We start from the raw sequence: 20,992 nt of genomic DNA, 5'->3' as shown, positions 1-20,992 counted from the left end.
AAAATCCTATGGACAAAGTCTATAGGCCCCCAAAGAATTTAAAGCTACTTAATGACTGAACAACAACAATAAATAGGTAGGTAGGTAGGTAGATAGATAGATAGATAGATAGATAGTGTAATATTTATTGGGAAAGGAAATGGGGAATTGGAAAAACCAGGAGGATAATGGGAGGTTTATAGCAGGGTATGGAGGAGAGAGGGGAGAGAGGGAATATTGCTTGGAGAGGCAAAGGAGAGAGATGCTCCCTGCTGAGAGGAAGCAGCAGGGGTCCGATAAGGACTGTTTGTCCTGGAAGGAATGAACTGAAGTTCAGCTCCCTCTATGACAAGAAAAGATAGTCCACTTATCTGACTGCGAATTCAAATAATATAAAGTTTAATAACCAGTTGGGATTGGAGTTTTCCCCTTAGCTTCAGAGTTGAGGCCAGCAGAGGGTTTCTCCCACTCCCGTCTACTCTATATCAGTCCTCATTTTGTCTAATTCAGAATCTTAGCAGTAGACAGAAAGCAAACCAGAACAGTTCTAACATTCAGAAGCAATTGGGCCTGAATCTTCAGGCTGAACCAAGAAGAGGCACACCACTCCAGACTGGGCTGAAAAAGCTCCTCTCTCCCCCAACCCTAGGAAGGAAGTGCTAGTCACAAGACCCAACTGCCACTCCTAGCAGGAAGGAAGTTCTAGTCACAAAACCCAACTGCCACTCCCAGTTGCCCCTTCCCCCACAAACTGTCAGTCTTATTTCCTTTCCACAATCATCTCCTTTTTTTGTTGTGACCTTCCCAAGGTCACTTATTTATATTATAGTTACCAATTTACTAAATCTACTCTAAGGATTCTTAGCAGGAAAGTTTGGGCAGGGGTAGTTTTGGGGTTTTACAATAAATTCAGTACAATAAATGTTGAACAAAACTATTACAAGAAATTTGAATCTTAGTGGTAATACTACTTACTCTACGTTAACTAAAACTAATACATTATTTACAGAAATTATTTACATTTAATACAACAATACACATTGTTCTATGTCATGATGTCAGTCAAATAGAAATATCTATTGATCTTTCTATTTGCCTAAGACCTTATGGAATTAACTATATACATATTTCCACAATAGACAGACAGAAATAGATTGATTGATAGATAAATAGATGATAGAAAGACAGATTGATAGATAAGAAGACAAAGATAGATAGATAGGTTGATTGATAGATAAATAGATCATAGAAAGATAGATAGAAAGAAAGACATAACTAGCTGACTTAGATAACTAGCTAAATAACTTTCTAATATTAACATTTCAGGGAAGGTTCAGACCTTCAGTTGTGGATGAGTTTCCTTATCTGAAAATTTCCTATACCAAGGGAACCAAGATTTAGATTTAGTCTCTATCTCTGTTATCTACAGAGAGGTCCCATGTGGAAAAAGAGAAAAAGTAGCTCATGCAAATAGCAAAGTAGACCCTTTCCAAATTTAGAGAATCATTTGGAACCATTCACAATCATTTCAACTAATAATTCTGACTTGAGCTAAGTAGAATAAGTAAGTCCCTATAGAAGGAGGAGAATATAAGTTTCATGATGACAGGGAAAATTTCATTTTTGTTTTTATTTCTTGTGTGCACAGCATTGTACTTGATACACAGTCAGTCCTTAATAAATGTTGATTGACCGACAAATTGAGATTGAACTTGAAATTCCAAATTACCAAAGAAAAATTCACATAGAACATATATGTCCAGTACATTTTTAAAGGTCTATTGATTTATTTTTGTTCAACTCAAATTAGAGATTAAATGATGTTTTCATTTTTATGGGTTTAGGATGTTACTTCTGGTTTCTATCTTGTTCCTCTTTTTTGTAAACCCTGGTATTTGCTTAGCACAGTACCTGGCATTTAGAGGTGCTTAGCAAATGTTTATTGATTGATTAATTCATTTGGAATGATCATGAATGAGACTGGTCATTTACCAACCTTCAAAAAAAGGTTTGGAATATAGGCACATGTAGGTTACCAAAAAAAGATATATTATGCATTATAAATATGTGTATAAAATACAAATCGACATTTATTAAAGTAGAAACTGAGTTTGCACAGGTAGTACTTTACTACAAGTATATACATTTATAGTCTTTTTCTGATGTGAGGAAGAAAAATACAATGGCCTTTCCAAAGAGCAAGAATAAAATGATTACTACCCCCTACTTTCTACCCACTAGGTAACATTTTTGTGGAGAGGAGGAATTGAAAGAAAGGAATAAAAAGAGCCAGGAAAAAAAGGGAAGAAAAACCCCAACAACAAAGAAAAGGAACTAGAGAAGAAATTATGCCAGTCCAGATTGCAGCTCTCCAACTGTGGCTAAACTGATTGCTTGCCTGACATTATAAGGCCGATTACACCCTCCCCAGAGGAATATTATAAACAAGGATTTACAATCAAAATATTTTTATTTGTTTGAAAATTAATTTGGCAAGGCAGAAGATCAGAGGTATAAAGCAGATGGAAAAATCAGCCTGCTCTCTTTGCCTTTAAGGAAGCAGCTGTAGAGCAGCAGAAAATGGAATAAAAATGTCACTTGTGCCCTGAAGCTCCCGTAAAAAGAAGACAATACAGCTCCTTCTTTCTCTCCCTCCCCCAGTCCTGCTCCCTCCAAACACAAAAGCTACTCTCTCCTCCAGCAGGTATTAAACATTAATGGCCATTCCTGTAATAAGGTGCAGAGAACGACTCCCTACAGTTCAGCTGCCCAATCATTTGGGTTTGGGGAGGTCCTCAGCCCAGCACTCATTGGAATTGATTTTGTCTTCCTGTTTTCCTTGCTACAGCCTTCGGGCTGAAAGTAACTAAACACTTCTTTTCTCATTCCGCTTCACTGAAATATTTATCTGATTATCTGTTTGATGAAAAGGTTATTGCAAGAATAATGATGACTTGCTCCCTGCATATATTCAAACATGAAGAGGATAAAGAAAACTTCATGGGTAGAATGATACAGATGCCTTTCTGATGCTGTCTTGTGAATAAATAACACAGAGCACTGTGAGAAATTATAGCCTAGGAGAAAGAAGACTGTATACATGGAACCACAGTGGCCAAATGGGAGGAAATCAATCAAGCAAAGTAAAAATTTAGGCATATATTTATATACATATATCTGCAAGGATGTATTATTCTAAGAGATACTTTCCCAACCCCACTACCATCTTGTCCCATCCTGGCAACTCTACTGGATTACACAGAATTCTTACATGAGGTTACAATTTTCCTTTTATTATAATTACTCAGTGAACAAAATGGGAACTCTAATTGTTTTCCTGCAGGAATATCAAGCAACTGCCTATTTGTTGTAAGAGCAATATATACATATATATATATATATATATATATATATATATATATATATATATATATATATATATAGAGAGAGAGAGAGAGAGAGAGAGAGAGAATCACACACACACATATGAATGTTAATGGATAGGGAAACAATAAAGGCATCAGAAAGTGTTTATTATCCTGTGCCTTCTATTAGATATGAGCCAGACTGATAGCCTTCTTAATCTTTGTTTCCTTGTGCGATTTCTGCCACTAGGCTGCTTTGCTTTCCAGATTGATATGTTTCTAAAAGAAGATACAAGATCAGAAGTCTGTGTCCAGAGCCAAGAAATATTATTATGTTGTGTTTTGAACACTGCTCCAGGCAAGGATTCCTTTCCCAACCAGGAATTCTGGGGACCTTGAACAAATGGCTATTGCAAAGGATTGAGTTCTATCAAATCAAACTGACATGAGCTTTTTGGATAACTTTCTGGGTGCTTTGACTGTGAGACTGAAGACAGGAGAAAGATTCCAGCTAAAATAAGGTCTTATGTTTTAGATGTTGGATTTAGAAGTACATGAGATGTGCTATTTCCTTGTAGATGAATGTATATATATGTACATATATACATATATATTAACTCCATTAAACGATAGATTTGATATCAGGGCTTTGCATGGAGGCATACAAATGAAAGAATAAAAAGGGAAGGAGAATGCCTGAATAGGTAAGGACTAGAATAAAGAGTGATTCATACTGCTAGAGAAGTGAACCCAGTATAAAATAGTAAAATACCAATGGGAGCATAATACTGACTTATTGCCAGGTATATGTCTTAAGATGCTTCATTTAATTGGATAAAAAAGGCTACCTTTCATTATTTAACATCTGAATATAGTAGATGAATGTTAGGTTTGAAAAACTGCAAGGAGATATGGTAGATAAAATAGGACCTAAATTAGGTCAGAGAAGTAGGATTACATTGATGCAGAGCACCTAATTGATTAGACAATATACATTTGTAGTAGAAGGAGACACGTTTTCAAGGTTTCTCCTCATTTTATTTAACATCTTGTAAGTAAAGAGAGCAAATGGTGGGAAAAGTCAGGGCTGGGATTGGCAAGATGTGATCAGTGATAGGAAAATAAATAAGGGAAGTTGGGATATAATATAGTATATAGAATTGAACTAATTCACAAAGGATTGGGATTAGGAAAATAGAAAAGTATAGCCAATGCCAGAATGATGGCCTGGGTGCCTACTGAGGGACAGAGAGATTCAAGGTCATGAAAAGATCCAGTGGTCTATCTAGGGAAAGTACGGGAAAGGAAAGATAGAAAAATAAGATCATGGTGAGATAAAGGAATTTTAGAGTTGTTAAACATGGAAGTGGAGTACTTGTAGGTGACAGAATAGTCAAAGGATGAGCACCTCTGTGAAGAGGTGAGATGGAGTGATGACTAGCTTTTCTAGAGCTAAATGCTAGATTAAATACCTGGGAAATTGGGATATTTGTGAGAATATCAACATACAGGCTGAAAACCCCTAGTTGCTTTAACTGAAGAACAAAGTGATTAGAGTTTGGTGGCAGGGGTCAATAGTCAATCTAGAAAGAGTAAGGCATAGGGAAAGATAGGAAAAATATAAGTTTGTGATGGGATAAAGGAATTTCAGAGTTCTCTTGAATGTGGAAGTGGAACATCTGTAGGTGACTGATTTCTATAGATGACAGTATGATCAAAGGATGATCATCCTTGTGTGTAGGTGAGATGGAGTGAAGAACTAGGTCATGACAGTTGAATAAGAGATTAAATAACTGGAAAATAAGGGAATTTGAGAGAACATGAACCTCAGGGTTGAAGTGCCCTAACATGAGCAAAGGAGTTAGACTGAAAAAGAAAGACTGGACAAGATAATGAACTTACTGAGAAAATAGGGAGAATGTCTTGGAGGCTGTTAGGGAATAAATAGCTGCTAGAATCTGGGTTGTGTAGTAAATTTGGATTGCGTAAACTTCAACTTTTGAGAGATTGCTCAGTGATGGTGTTAGAGTCTCGTCATGGCAGTGGATACCAAGGAGTATTCTGACACAATGATCAACAAATTGTGGGATGTGAGTAAAAGTTTAGGCTGTATTTGTTTTTTTTAATTGGCAATTAATTAATTAATTAAATTTTGAACATTTTCCCATGGTTACATGATTCATATTCTTTCCATCCACTCTTCCCTCCCCCCTCCTGTAGCCAAACCAGAAATTCCACTGGGTTTTAAATGTATCATTGGTCGAGAACTATTTCCATAGTATTAATATTTGCAATACAGTGATCATTTAGAGTTGACATCCCCAATAATGTCCCCATTGAACCATGTGATCAAGGAAATGTTTTTCTTCTGCGTTTCTACTCCCACAGTTCTTTCTCTGGGTGTGGATAACTTTCTTTCTCATAAGTCCCTCAGAATTGTCCTGGATCATTGCATTGCTGCTAGTAGAGAAGTCCATTCCATTCGATTGTGCAACAGTGTATCTGTCTCTGTGTACAATATTCTCCTGTTTCTGCTCCTTTCACTCTGCATCAATTTCTGGAGGTCGTTCCAATTCACATGGAATTCATTATTGCTTTTAGCACAATAGTATTCCATCACCAACAGATACCACAATTTGTTCAGGCATTCCACAATTGAAGGGCATCCTCTCATTTTTCAATTTTTTGCCACCACAAAGAGTACATTTACCCTGTATTTGGAAATGGCAGTCAGGGTCATCAGGGGTCTCAGTGAGTTCCAAAGCACAGAAAGTATAAGGAAGTGATCTAAGATAAAATTTAAAAAAGTATGTTTACTAAAAAGCAGAAGATCAAGAAGACACAGGGCCAAGGGACTCATGATGAAAAAGGATATACATTGCCATTGAAGGAACTGATGGAGTCTGAATACAGACTGGAGTATACCTTTATTCACTTTATTTCCTCCATGAATTTTACTGTAGCATAAGTGACATATGCCTTCTTTCACAACATGCTGAACATGTAAATATGTATTGTATGATAGCACATGTATGACCTATCTCATATTACCTGCGATAATGGAGACAGGGAGAGACCATGTATTGCAAAGTGTCAGAAAATGATTATTAAAATTTTATCTACATGTAATCTGGAAAAATAAAAATAAAAAGCAATAAAAAAGAAGACACGGGAAAGCCTGGGCTTGCTGGAAGTGAGACATTGGAGCTGAGATGGATGATAGTGAGGGAACAGACTGACAGGTTTGAGGAAGCAAGGCTAATTCGTAGCAATTGGGTGGATGTCAATATCATTGAATGGGAAGAGTAAGAATGGTTAAAAATTGCTAGACTATTGGGAAATGAATTCAGAAAGAGTAGTGAAGTCTAGTGATAAAATCAAACAATTAGAAAATTCAAGGCTGACCCTTAAGGTTTTAATCTAGTTCTCAGGTATCTGAACTACCATGTCTCTATGTACTAGGAAGCATCTGGAAGTCTGCATGGCAGGTATAATTAGCAAAAATTGTGCTCCCAGTCAGAAAAATATTAAGTCCTAGAACCCCACTTGGGACCAGTATAATGGTGTAGACCTTGAGGCATCTAGAAGCTTAGAGAGGAACCAGGAGGTGGTGTATCCCAGACTGACTAGAGACACAAAAAGAGGTTAATTGTATTAGGGACATGTCAGAAAAACCTACCTTTGCTCTTCAAAACATTTGTACTTACTTAGAGTCCTGGTAACAATGTAAGAGAGTGCTCATTTCTCCTAAGTCCCACCAAATTTAAGTTTTTTCACTGTTTATGCCATTTTTGTTAATTTGATAGTTGTATTCAAAGAATATTTTGATTTACATTTCTCTGATTGCTAAGAAATTTGAAAATGTTTCCATGTGAGCTTCCCAGGAAATTCTATTCATTTCCATATGCTTTAATTATCCTCTTCATACAAATGACTACCAGATCTATATATCTAATCTAAATACCTCTCCTCAACTCCAATCCTGCATTTTCCACTGGGGAATTCATCTAAATTTTAAAAATATAGGCTGGGTCTTAGAGATTCTGCATGCCAGATCTTTTTCTGGTGTAATCTTTCCCAGACAAGGTCCCCCCCCCATTTAAAATTTTAAAAATTGCTTTCTATGGTGCAGAAGACTTTTATCTTTCTCTAATCAGTCATTTAGCCTCCAATATTTTCTAATTTTTAAAATAAAATTTGATAACTTTCTTCTCTCCACAAATGAGAAAAATATATTACTCCTTTTCCTTCCAATTTTGTGTCTCTTAAAATCATTTAGTAAATTGCTTCAGGCTGACTTTATTATAGTGTACCAAGTAAAATATGGATTTAACTAATCTTCCCCAATGATACTGACTGATTTCCTCCCCCCCCCCCCGAATTTTAAAATTGAATAATGATTTCATTCTCTAGTGTTTAAGTCATGAATTTGTTGAACACTACTCCCATAAACACTGAGTTTTATTTCTTCATTCTCGGTCCAGTTTCATTGATACCACTCTGCCTCTGTCTGTCTGTCTTTGTCTGTGATTCTTAGCCAGATTTTCCAGTGAGTTAAAATGTCATAACTATTGTGGATCATTGGATGTCTTATCCTCACACAACTCTTCTGTGTTGACTATGTTTGAAGAATGGATGAGAGAGGAACACCCAGTTGGTTTCTTTGTGGCAAGCCAAAGTGGTTTAAAAGGAACAGCGTTCCAACCCACACTTAAAAATGCCCTGAAACACAGCTTCCAACAACAACCGCAGGAGCCAGAGCAGCCTGGTGGGCAGGAGGTGGGGATGTGATGACTCTTTTTCACAGAAGACTTGTCTAACCATGGCTCTTAGGAACTGAGCTGCAGGATGATGGCAAGGACTGAATCCTGGGCTCCATATCCCAGAATGGCTCCCTTGCGTGCTAGGTATACATCCTGTCCTTACGCACACCTGTATGCTGAGTAACCATCAGGAGTGTCCTCTAAGTACCAATATGACTGTGGCACACACATATGCCTTCAGTTAAAGGGAGACTGCCCTTAAGAAGAGCCTCTCAACACCCAGGCAACCATTCTCACCCTATCCAGGACAGGCTTCCAGGTTATTTATATTGAAAGGTTTCCCCAAGTACCCAGAAAACTCTACAAGTTCTCTGTAACACCAGCCACATCCCTTCCTGCAGTATGCAGCTTTGCAAAATCCTAATATGCCCCCGTCGTGGCTAATATTGTTGTTAATATAATCAGAAGGCAACTACTTGATGGAAGCCAAACACTTGGTGTGCTTATTAGGAGGTTCTCCTCCTGTTATTCCTAACGAGGGAGCCCCACTGGAGCGTTGTAACTCCCTATCCTGGATAACAAAGCTGGACTTGTCAAAAGCTGATCAATACAGACACTGGCACCATCAGACAATAGACTTGTGCTAATTAATATTTAATGGGCCCATGGATTTTTCCTTAGCAGCTGGGGTGCTAAATAATAGTCAATTAGCAAACGTGTTAATTAACTCTAATTACACAGCACACAGCGACTTCTCCAAGGACTTTTACTTCAGATCTCCATGTAATGTTCCCCCACTCATCTTAATCACACCAGGCAGCTAATTAATTGGTAAGTAATTTTTTCTTTTTGTTTCCCCCAAACATGTATTTTAAAAATCAGAGCTGAGATTCGTTTTACTCTTAGATGTTATTTTTAAAAGTCATCAAGAACAAAACCAGGTTTTATTCATGTAGTGTTCTTTCAAACACTCTGCCAACTTTCTCCCTCCCCACCCTGGCGATTTCTTCTAGAGAGGAGGGGGAGGGGGAGAGAGAGAGAAAGAGAGACAGACAGAGACGGGGAGAGAAAGATTGGCAGACAGAAATGGATAAGGAGAGATAGACAGACAGACGAAGGCAGATAAACAGAGACAGACACAGAGAGGAGGGAGAGAAAGACAGTCAGCTGGGAAGAGGGGCAAGAAGAGAGGCGAGAAGGTGACTGAAGGAGGGAAGGGGAGACAGAGACAGAGAGGGAGACAGAAACAGAGAGAGACAGAGAGAGTTAGAAAGAAGAGAGAGAAAGAGAAAGAATAAAGAAGAAGTTGGGAGAGAGGGAGAGAGAGAGACAGAGAGAGACAGAGAGACAGAGAGAGAGAGAATTGAGAATTGTCCTGTTTTGCTTTATAATACACAGAATTATGAGCCTCCAGGAGGAAGGCTAAACAATAAATGCCATGCAATTAAGAACAATCTTCCCTGGTTGCTGTGGCAGTTAAAGGAGCTGCTTCTAAGCAATTCTGAGCTGCCTGCCGCTGGGGAGAGGGAAGGGGTTGGAGGAAAGAGATTAGCAGAGCAGCCTCACACTGGATAGGGCTCCTGGTGTTAGATCAAAGGCCGTGCAGTGGTAGAAGTCTGCTCCAGGGAAGCCAATAGCCTTGTCACTGCCTGAAGATGCTGCTCAAGGCGTTTGGAGAGAAGCGCTCAGATGGTAACTCTGGAGGGGAAGGAGGTGACTTTTTCAATTATAATGATGCTCACAGAATTGAGTTCAAGTACAGGATTCATTTGAAAGGTTTTCTATTATAAAACTAAAGTTAACTCTCCACTGACTTCCTTTCATACCTGTAGCTATCTACAGGTAATGCTCCAAATAAACGTTTAAAAGTTATAAATGTATATTTGCATCCCCACCCCAAACCGTTCTTTTATACTCTTCTGGTCACATGAATAAGACCTGAAATAGTCTCCTGATGTGGGCATTGTTTAGTCTATGGCAAAACATCTCTAAAACTCCTATTCTCTGTGGGAGAATGTAAAGGAAGCAAGCATGGATGCGAGATTTTTTCACAGGGCGCAATGAGGAATGAAACTATGTCTACTTGGCTATCATTTTAAATTAGTGAAGTCTTATAGCAATTATAGTCACTCAGCCCTTTGTTTCAAACTGAAGTTCTTAACTGGGAGCCTGTGAACTTAAATTTTTTTATAACTGTATTTCAATCTAATATAATCCTATGTATTTTATTTTACAGATTTAAAAAACACTATTCTGCAGTGCCCTTGGCTTTACCAGGTTGTCAGAAGGGTCTGTGATCATAAAAAGTTTAAGAACCCTTGGTTTAGAACTATTATGGTCTAGAGTGGAATTTAGAAGCCTTTGTGTCTTTCCCCAGTTTTCCTTTATTATCGTGGAATCTTGAGAGGCTTCTAAGAGTAGCAGAGAATGGGTCTCCAAGTTAGGAGGACCTGCACTGAAGGACCACCTCTATACATATCATCTATGTGACTCTAGCCAAGTCACTTAACCTTATAATGTACTATGTATGTACTATGTATGTAAATGTACTCTTTAAGACCATAAGTTGCAGAGTAGGTATCCCATGTATTAATAGGGTGTTTACTCATCTGGAAAATCTCTTTATTAATTGAGACTCAGGTATGATTTCTATTTGCATAATGAATTCATTGTGCTGGAAATCATGATATCAACATGGTAAGGACTTGTAATTACAGTTGATATGGAAACTCAATCAAGATCATAACTGTAGATAAATCTTAGAGTTGCTAGAAGCCCAGAGATTTAAGTGATTTGCCCATGGTCATATAACTAGTTAGTCTCAGAGGTAAAATTTGAATCCAGGCTATCTTTCCAGCATTCCAGAGAATTCTGCCTGTTGGAAGCAATGATACAACTATAAATTTTGGCCTCCAGGGAAAATAAGGGAAAAGATTCTCTTACCTTTTGTTACTGTGAAAAAATAGAAACTCATCTTTCTTGAATAGCAGGGATGCTTGGAAAGCATTTTACTAATGGAAAGAGGAAAGAGAGGCAGATGACAGGGGTTGCCTTCCTTGCTTTGACTTTCATTTGTTCTTTCTTTTTGGGGAACAATTTTTATGAAAACCAAATTTTTCTGTTTGATAAGATGATCTCTTTGATATTCATAAGCATAGGAGGACAATTAGGAAAGACTAAATAATATTTCCAGATCATTTATAGTTACAGTAAAAGCTAAAAGTCGAATCCTCTTTAAGACTTGATTACCATTAACAAACACAGTTTGCAATTTTATCTTTACTTAAGGGTGTAACTATGTATCTTGTTGCTCTCTCCTCTCCTCTGAAATGAACCTATTTATCACCTTCTTAAAGTGACCAATTTGCCTGATTTCCTGATGCTTATAGGTGAAGAAACTGAGGCTGAAGAAGGTTAAGTGACTTGTCCACTGTCAAATGGCTAATAAGTGTCTGAGACAGTATTTGAACTCAGGAATTCTTTAATTCAAGTCTATTAGGCTAACTACTTAGACACTCAGTAGTTTCTAGGTATGGTGATGGAGATATATATATATATATACATATATATATATAAAATATATACATACATATATATGAAATATATATATATATGAAAGAATGCATGACCTTTGGGACTATAGCAATAGCTTGGTATTTATTCACAGTTTGTGATAATTCAATAAGGAATATTTACAGAATATTATAAAAAATGTCTAAGTTGCCTCAGGAATGTGCATTTACACATACTACCCACTTCTGTTAAATCCTTTGTATTTTTAGGAAGCAATCATTTGCTAAAGACCAGATTTAAAATGTCATAACTGACTCCATTAATAAACAAATCTCTGAAATTAACTCAATGTACTTTGCTAAGAACATAAATAAGCTCTGCAGATGAAATAACTGCAAATTTCCCTTAGTAATGACATCTGTCGTTGATATCAAATAAAGTTCTTATATTGCCCTGAAGATAGGGTTTGGAGATAAATCTTTAACATTGGTCTCCAGTGTCATCCCCAAAGTGAAACCATGGAAACATATGGCTTCAAAAATACTAAATTTCATTCTCTTCTTGGAACTTAAAAATCATGGGCTGGGGGCTGAAAGGGGAAGGGAAAAGAGAGAAGGCAGAAAAAGACCTGGCTCCAGAATTCTATAGTCAAATTTATCTCCAGAGGATAATGAGCTCCCATGTAAGGGCAGCATCATTCAGTTGTGTGCAGGAGGCTCCCCAGAATGCCTTAAGATCTTTTCTAGTCATCGGAGGCAAGGTCAATTAGTCAAAATTAGGAAGTTGCCCAGTATTATCATAATATTCCCACAGGTTTTGGTGCCCTTCTCCTCCCCTGAGATGAATTTAATATACTCCAGCATTGGCAGGAGATACGTTTTATGCATGTCTAGTCTGGTTACATAGAAGAACCTACTATGGTGGGCCACAAAAGGACTAGACAACCTGAGACCTGCTCTTCCCTTAAGAAGCTTAAAAACTAGCTAGAGAGACCAAAAAAGTATGAAAATGACTTTAAAACAAACACACAAAACATTAGCAAGAGCAAATTAACCCAGGTCAAAATGGTTTAATGTATTTTATTATGTGAGGCTTGTAAACCTTCAAAATACTTTCATTTCCATCCTTTTATTGTACCATCTTAACACTTTTAGTTGAGTAGGTTGAGCATGAATTATTGCCTCCACCTAACAGAGGAAGATGAAGCTCCATAGGAATTCACAGAATCAGAGAATCTCTGAGTTGGAAGGACACATGAGCCCATCCAGTCCAACTCACACCCTGTATAAATATTTTAGTGAGGAGCAAACCACTGCCTTTTGAGGTAGCCCATTCTACTTTTGAATAGTTCCCATTGTTAGAAAAAGATTTTCTTCACATCAATCTATACTTTCCAACCTTCCCCTGCTCAATACTCTTACCTCTTCTCTATAGGACCAGGGAGATCAAGACCAAATCCCACCTCCACAGATCCATCCTTCAATTATTTGAAATAACTATCATATCCCCTTAAGTTTTGTCTTCTTTGAGCTAAATATCCCTAATTCCTTTAAGTGATTATCAAAGAGGTATGATCTGTAGGTCCTTGACTTTCTGGTTACCATCCTCTGGTCAGGGTCTATCTCAAAAAGTTCCATTCCAAATATTCCAAAATATCCTTATTCCAACCACTCACTGATGTTTTTCAGAACTATTGTCTAGAAATGCCTCACACACCTCATACTTTCAAGATTATTTAAAAATATTTAATCTAGTTTTTATGTCACTGATTCACAGTATACCTTACTTGCCTTCTCTACAAAGATTAGCACTACCTTAAAACAAAAGATGGGGCAAGAAGGTAGTTCAGTGCCAGGCCCGAAGTCAGGAGATCTTCATGAGTCCCAAACTGCCCTCAGATAATTACTAGCCATGTGATCCTGGGCAAATCATTTAATCCTATTTGCCTCAGTTCCTCATCTGTAAAAAGAACTGGAGAAATAGCAAAACTACTCTGGTAGTTTTTCAAGAGGATCCCCAAAAAGGGTCACAAAGAGTTGGGCCATAACTGAATAACAACATAACAAAGACTAAAAAAGAAAATAATAAATGAAACCGACATTGAAAATGTCTGGCATTATTTGTAGCACTCCATCTCTGCAAAGAAAGGAAGGATGTTGAAATTGATTCTTTTTTGGTATAAATGCAAGACTTTAGCTTTATCATTAAGATTTGGTTCAATGTTTGTAACATTTCAAGATGTACTTAAGAAGCAATAACTTGAGATCCTTTTGGATCCTGATTGTCATTCAAAGTATTTGAGAAACTTCCTAGTTTTATGCCTTTTGCTAATTTGGTAAGCATGACACCTATTCTTATGTACAACCAGGGACTAGAATAGATTCTTGGAAGTTTTCTTCTGTGCTGACATCAAACTATTAATAATTATGCATTGGGTCTAACCATTGTAAGAGAGGAACTGGACTTAATCTGCCAGCAGAACAGAGAGAAGCAGATCCAGCAAGCTGGAGAATTCTGCAAGAATATGGGAAGGGCAGCAAGGAGAGAGAATTCTGGGGAAGGAGTTATGAAGTGAGTTGGTCTGGACAGTTGGAAAGATTCTTCTCCTCTCTGAGAAGCTACCAGGACTGGGTGGATCCCTGAACCAGCACGCATCTCCTCCTGTGAAAGCTTGAGTTGCCAGACTTTTGGGAGAAGTAGTTTCAGTTATTTTAGGGACCCTTTGCACCCCCTTCCCTTCTGACTCGTTCCTAAACCTACCTGCCATATCCCTTACCTTTTTCCCTTAGAATAAATCAGTTTAATAACTCTCTCCCCAGGGAGAGAGAAGCTAACTGTATCAAGCTTGTTTAGTCAAGGTCTCTGAGGGAACAGAAGTTAAGGTCTGGAAAGGCAACCAGAGAAAGGTTTATCAGGGAGAGATGAGAAGGAAGACTCCATCCTCTCTCTCTCTCTCTCTCTACTTGACTCTACTCCGTCTTTACCTCACTCTGGTCCTGACCCAGCAGGGAGGGAAGACTCCATGCCCTCATATTACAGTTATATTACACCATAAAACTTCAGAATGAATGTGATGTATTCTTAACCTAAATTATAAATATATCCCCTACTAAGAAGTATGTGTCAAGAATAAAGGAGATAAAACTGTAAAGCCTCTAAGAATTTTGGAAAAAATATATAAAGGCCATGAATCATTGATATCAGAATGAGGTGACTCATTCAAATTGCAGATCCCAAAACATTTGTCATTATTCAATTATCTTAGAGAGGTTGTCAATATCCTTTTATCAGTATCAGGTATAGACAAAGACCATCCGGAAACTGGTAATGAATTTATCTTAATAACTAGAGTTCGGATCTCTCTTTCTTACTTCTATCATGTCTCCTATCATACTTCTTACCCTACGGTAATACTGTTTAGGGAATAAATAGGTGAAAGAAAAATTTCATCTCTCTCTCTCTCTCTCTCTCTCTCTCTCTCTCTCTCTCTCTCTCTCTGTTCATCTCTATCTACCTATATATCTATTTCTCTTTCTCTATTTCTCTATCTCTGTTTATCTCTCTATCTATCTGTATCTCTCTCTCTCTCTCTCTCTCTCTCTCTCTCTCTCTCTCTCTCTCTCTCTCTCTTTCTCTCTCTTTCTCTTTCTTTCCTAGGTTGGAAGTGCAAGACCCACTTATGGGCCTAATTCCAATACTGATTAGCATGGACGTTTTGACCTGCTTCATAACCAGTCTGGGATAGTATTCTTCTTCTTAGGTAGTCTGATAGAGAGTCACCATAATGGTACCAAATTGGGTTCAGACACCCAATGACTTAGCCCTATCATAATTTTTTCAGAATCCCTAAATGTTTCTCAATGTAATGTTTGTAAGAGAGAGGAATATTCAAAAAGAAGAAATGGCAAAAGAGAGGAATTAGATCCAGTGAAGCAAGAAGCAGCCCATGTGGGGGAAGGGCAGAAAGGAAGTGACCCAGAATTCCAGGGAAAGAACAGTGACTGAGAGGAACTCAGAAACTGCCACTTCAACCGAATTCCTTCAGCTGAGAGCCTGACAAGAAGGTCTCAAAGGGTGGAAGTTCCCCTTTGGACACCAACAACTTTCCTAGGGATCCCTGGAAGTTTTCTGTTTAACTCAGCTCAATATAGTAGATTGGACCTTGAAAAAAAGCCATCTACTGAGGAAATTCTCTCCAAGGATATTTTCCACCTCTCTCTCTCCAATTGTCCTGAACTTTAGCAACAACCTGATTAGCTCAAGAATAGGGACAACCAGTAGCTGACCAGAAAAGGGATCAAGGCTTACAGCCTGGACCCCACAAGATTTGGGGGGGTCAGTCTGCCAGTCTTCAGAGACTCCTGCCACCCACTTTCCTTATCTAACCTTCCTACTTTTCCTTCCCTTAGTGATTCTTCATTAAAGAGTTATTATAAAGATCAGATCTGCCTACTTTCTGACATTAAAGAAGGGGACTGAAGATTTAGGGAGAATCATATCTCTCCCCAAAGAGGAGGATAAGCTCAAGACTGGGGTTGGGGAGTGAACCAGATCTCAAAGGGAAAGTGGGAGTTGGGGTATTGGGAGGATCCAGAGGCAGGAAAGTCTATCTTGCCTCTCAACAACAGCTAAGACTAAGAAGGGGGACAGTGGGTCATTTCTCTAAACTCTTTCCTCCAGTCCTTAACCTCTGCCTCCCAAACCAAATCTCTGAGGAGACATTCTATGTCCCTCAGGGAAACAAACTGAGGTTGTCTTCACCAAAGGGAAGAGAGGGGAAGATCAACCTTTTTCCCCTCTCAGTCTCTCAACCCCTTCTCTCCCTCTCAATCAAAACACCAGTGTAGGGGGGAGTAACTTCCCGTAAGGGCTCTATATTACATGTTCTAGGAAGTACAGATTATAACTGTGACCCAGCAAATACAGCATCTGGCTATATATTACTTTTTTAGGGGCCACTTGTTAAAGGGATGATATTAACTAGCTTCAGCAATGGTACAGGAAGCAACCACCTTGAAAGAAGGTTATAGTAAAGAGTTAGAATGCCACTTTGCAAAATTCTTTCTTAGGATTCAAATTCTATCATTACTTATGCATGATGACATTGGAACTCCTATTGAAATTCTGATGTACATTTGAAAAAGTCAAGGTATGAAGTCATTCTCTGACATTAACATCTTATAGTGAATTAATTTAGTTAATTAAATTTAGCCACCTATGAATACACTGAAGGACTAGGGCATAACACTGGTTAATTCTGTTCAAAATATGGGAGAAGAAAAATGTAGCAGTGGAGAGAAAGGTCTGGTAGATGTGATTCAGTCTACACATAGCATGACTGGATGAATAAACTAAAGCAGAAGGTTCCAGGTAGGATAATAATATATTAACAAAAGGGTTAAAGGTTTGAATAAAATAAATTTAATCTATTTCTCATTTTTATGTACTATTTCTTATTGAGTTGGGAGTTGTAATAACATCTAGCATTTATAGAGTAGCGTAAGTTTTACAAAACATTTTACAAATAGTGTCTAATTTATTCAAACCGAGAACTGGATGCTGATTAGCCCCACTTTGCATACATTTAAAACAAGACTGAAAGAGATGAAATGACTTGTCTAGTGTCACAAAGCTAGTAAGTGCTTGAGATCAGATTTGAACTCAGGTCTTCCTGATTCCAAATTAGGCATTCTATTATAACATCTAGCTGCAGGATTATAGGTCACAGGGAGAAGAGTAGAGATCTCATCTATTTTGGAAGGGAGAGGAGAAAAATGGAAACTAAAATGTCTTAAAGAAATCTGATAGACTATTAATCTGCTTTGCCCAAAATTAAAACAAGGAATGCTACTTTCAGCAGAGTGGTTTAGCAGTACAGAAATAGACAAATGCTCATAGACCACAAATTCAGGATGAGAAGTAGAGAAGTGGAAAAAATAATTTATTCACTGAAGTCAGTACTAAAAATAATTAAATGAATTGATAGTCTGAATTTTCTATGAGGAGGGGGCAGTCTTAGATTTCCCAAAGGAAGTCCAAAAACCTATGAATAAAATTAGAATGGTGGGACAATAGGTGATCAAGCAATTAGCATAAATAAATGTGGAGAAATCATACACCAGAATAGGGGACTGCACGGTTTCTTCCTTTAATTCCTTAGATGGCATATTTCAATGCTACTGATATATGCTTTCACAACACTATCAACACTATACATGCAAGAACTCCTGCTGGATTAAATTATTGGGAGATGCATCCTGTTAAGAATTTAGAACTAACTGAGGCAGAAATCATTGGAGAATTGTTAGAAAAAATGCATTATTTTCAAATATTCATTGGGGAAAGAAGTCATCAAGAACAAATATACCTTTCAATAATTCTCTACCTGCCTACTAGGAGTGGAAGATGTGATTTAAATTTCATGGATTAAAATAACTGGAGTGACCTGGAAATATTTTCATACAAATCAATGATAAAATCTAGAAAAAATTACCCTTTAAGTATTATGGAGTTTTTAGGGGTAAAATGCATCATCACCATCACCATTACTATTATTTTCCTAAAATTGTTGTTGTCATTTTTTCTTATTAATAATAATAACTATTATTATCCTCAACCAAGTCCAATTCTGTGCCTTATTCTGTCATGGAAGTCACCCTGGATTTTCAAGGGCTGTATCAAGTAAAATGAAAGCTCAAGAAGATTGTTCTTCCCTGCTAGAAATGCCTTTTACACAGGTTTAGCAATAGATTATGACTGCTTTCCACAGACCTGTATAACTAAATGTGAAGAATCTCATTACCAGTAGTCTGGCACCTTGGAGACTAATCCTTTGATCCTTGTGACCCATAAAACAAAGAATACTATAAATGGTCTTCATTCCTATGTGGTCCTCTATAGTTCTTTAATGATGGTGACAAATCAGTGGGGAACAGGGCACAGAATATGCCAAGAAACACAATCTTAGGCCATCTCCAAACATTAAATAAGCTGATTATTCAGTGACCAGCAAGTGGACATACTATGGGACAATTGGGAATGGATGAATCTTTTCATTCTTATGATAAATAAACCAAGAAGAAAACAAAGTTGCAGTTAATGGATGGAAGATCCACAGGTTTTCCACCTGGAACCAAATAAAGGGTTAGGGGAATTGAGTTTAATGTTTCTCCAAAGGCAACAAGAAACATTGTTTTATGGGATATCCTCATCTTGTATTGCTATGCTTATGATGACTATTTGCAAGAATATCACAATTCGTTTCAAATTCAACAGATATTTAGTAGCCATCAATGCTCCTAAATAGATTGTAAAGGAAGAGGAGATAGAAACAATTTTAAAAGAATGAAAAAAGCACCTCTAAATTAAATCAACAAATGATTCAATACTTTGTGATTTCAATGGAAAAGTGTTGGAACATTATGGAGATGGGAATATGAAAATAAGAGTTAGTTTAAATAAAGTCGTAGATGGTTTTGCAGAGCCTAGCATGGGCACAGGCTAGGAACTCTAGAGCAAGGATTCTGGAATGTGGTGAGAGAGGAAGAAGAGTTATTGAAGGTGCAATGATTACTTCAGGGACTTCTTGTCCTAAAGCCTGAGAGAAAGAAGCCGATTCTCACTGCTGAGCCTGTCTAACCAAGCCTATTGGTGAGAAAAGGGAAACCTTTTGAATTTCTTTGAGAGTACCTTTTCTCACAGAAGAAACACACATAAAGAAGATCTTTATACTATCAACCCTGACTAAGAAGAAGTATTATCCAGAGTCCATGGTGTGAGGGCTGAGGTGTTCACCTCAGGGCCAGTCTAGCTGGGGGGAACTCAGCACCCTTATCCATCTTGGAAAATATAATAACATCCATATAAACCTACCAGGGAGGATTTTAGAGTCAGGTATTATAGAGAGAACGTTGGGAATATTTAGCCAGAAGCAGGGAGTGTCAGGGAGCATCAACATCATAAAGACTCCATCTCTCCATAGACTTGGGGGGAAGAAGGAAGTAAGAGACTTTAGAGATTAGGGCACCCTCTTCCTAAATCCTCCCTCCTTACCCTTTTGTTTAACTAATAAATCTGTTATTGTTACACCAAGAAAGTTTTGGAAGACAGGTTTGCGCCCTGGCCCTAGTGTGGTAAAGCAAAATCTGCCTTACTTCACTAAAGGGGACTGGGCTATACTTTGGTGGATAACAACATCCACACACCTCAGTATGCCCAAATATTTCAACATAGAGAAACCTAGTCCAAATTATATAAGAAAACATGGTACAGGACCAAGAAAGAAGAGAGGCCAGTCACTGGCTGTGAAATTCACAGAAGATACCTATATATCATCATCTCCTTTAAGCAAAATAGTGAATAGTGAATAGTTCATTGTGAACACCCAAAACTTTCACGCAAAAATGAAGCTGATTGTATTTCGAGAGACAGTTAATGACTAATTACAGTTGTTGTGTTATTTCTGAACTAGCTATCTGAGTACAGTGAAATTGCTGGGTTGTCAGAGCAAAGATCACAATTGAAATCAATTACCAAATGAGAAGGGAGAATAAAGAGAAGAAAATATGGAACTCAACTCCAATAATACAAATCCGACCTACTGAAGCTAAAGATGGCACCAAATGGGAAACAATAAAAACAACTCTATTGACACAAATGATCAATTTTTCTTAAGGAATTTAGACCAATGTCAATCAAATGCCACAAGGAAGAGATCAAATCAAGCTTAGAAAATGCCTCAGTCAGCAAACATTTGACTTTCTTGCCAGGAGGAGTGAGATGACAGCCAAGGGAAACACTGGGTTAGAATGTAAATTTGTTGGTAAAATCCAACAGAGAAGGATGCTTGAAAATTATGATTAGAACCACCCTATAAGAAAGCTAGAACCAGGGCAGGAGAACATTTGGCAAATGTAATGAAGTCTGATTATACCCAGAACATTTAATATGAAGCTGGGTGTACAATGAAAATGGGAGAAAAATAGAAAAGTTCTATAAGAATGGTGACAATGGGAGCTCTTCATTTGGATTCCGATGTCATACTCCCTGAATTTCAGTATGAAGAAGTAAAATTTGTACTGAAGAAAATAAAGTTGGGAAGAACATTTGGACTAGATCAAAGTCATTGTTATAGGCAAGACAAAGTTCTGAGGGCATTGAGGGACTGATTATCAAGATATCTGGTAGATTGAAGGAAAGCAAGTTCTTGGAAAAAAATCTCAAATCTTGTTACCAGAAAGAACATTGAGATTTTATCAATCATATCAATACAAATACCTAATTCCCCACTTTTACACAATTTTATGAAAATAATATATGAGCATATAAAAATGTATACATATGATAAAGGTTAAAAGAGGGCCATGGCAAATT

General features: G+C 37.6%; 1 long non-coding RNA gene across 2 annotated transcripts in view; it reads left to right on the top strand.

Annotated features, from left to right (window-relative positions):
* The window catches only part of LOC103106666 (uncharacterized), a 126,106-nt gene extending 122,739 nt beyond the window's left edge, over nucleotides 1-3,367 (top strand). For both annotated transcript variants that reach the window (XR_467494.3, XR_467493.3), the window contains one exon: nucleotides 2,221-3,367. This is a non-coding gene — a long non-coding RNA (uncharacterized LOC103106666). The remainder of the gene's footprint in view (nucleotides 1-2,220) is intronic.
* The last annotated feature ends 17,625 nt before the right edge of the window (nucleotides 3,368-20,992 follow it).

This window comes from Monodelphis domestica, chromosome 4, assembly GCF_027887165.1.
Source record: "Monodelphis domestica isolate mMonDom1 chromosome 4, mMonDom1.pri, whole genome shotgun sequence".
NCBI lineage: Eukaryota > Metazoa > Chordata > Mammalia > Didelphimorphia > Didelphidae > Monodelphis > Monodelphis domestica.
Note: the sequence above shows the minus strand (reverse complement) of the source record. Positions and strands in the feature narration are given on the sequence as shown.